Consider the following 1016-nt stretch of genomic DNA (forward strand, 5'->3'; position numbering starts at 1 on the left):
TGTGTTAGGTATGAGGGTTTATTTCCTTACCGCCGCTACCAATCTGCGAGAGGTAGTGTTATCGGACACGGCTCCGGGCTCTGATGCTGTGAGCCCCGGACCCTCCTTGCGAAGCACACACGCCGGTGTGGAAGGGGGAAGTCCGGAATCGCCGAGAGCAGCGCGTGGGAGCATGGCCTCGCGCTGGGAAAACTCTTTTGTCCTACTCACTCTTAGCCTTGAAGTACAACGACCTGGGTGTGAGCCAAGTCCGTGGCTAAGTCGAGTTGGGGCAGCGAGCGGCCTGTCAGGTCGACTCGCCCATGCCCAGCCCGCTTGTGGCTGCCCCGACACATGGCCTCTGGTGGACCTTGCTGGGCAAGGTCCACTTCGGCTAAATTCACGCCCCAAACGCTACTATTTGCTCAGGCCAAGTCCAGGCACACTAGAGGACTGCCTGAGCTCACAGGGGCATGTACTACTTACTATATTCACACCTACTATGCTGTTTTCACACCGATCATAATACGCGATCGCGCAGGCCCCCACCCAGGGGGTGCCCCTGCCAGGCGCCGCAAGCGGTGCCCGGCAGGTGCCCGGCAGGAGCGGGTGCCCCGTGTGTGAGTACACACACACACACACACGGGTGCCCCCACCCCGAGGGGTGGGGGCGGGGTGTTCCGCGCAGATTACTTGCTTTGCTCGCTTGCGGGCGCTGGCGCGTTCAGGTCGAAGCGCGGCAGGCGAGTGGGTGAGGGCCCCTCCACAGCTTTCCTTCCAAACATGGGCGACTGGGCTGACGATGACGATGACTGGGAGCCTGCACCGCCACCGCGCAAGGCGCCGGCCCCCGCCACTCGTGCCGGACCGAGAGCGCCGCCGCCGCCGCCGCCGCCAAAGGCGGCAAAGGTTCCCAATGACCCGAGTGGCGTAGAGGCGTTTCCTGGCAAGAGCGAGAACCCGTATGTCGCACGCCAGGCGCGGCTTCCCCAAAAGGCCGCCGCACCGAAGCACCCCAAGTTTGGCGGCTCGGGCGG

This window comes from Emiliania huxleyi, assembly GCF_000372725.1.
Source record: "Emiliania huxleyi CCMP1516 unplaced genomic scaffold EMIHUscaffold_47, whole genome shotgun sequence".
Classification (NCBI taxonomy): Eukaryota; Haptophyta; order Isochrysidales; family Noelaerhabdaceae; genus Emiliania; species Emiliania huxleyi.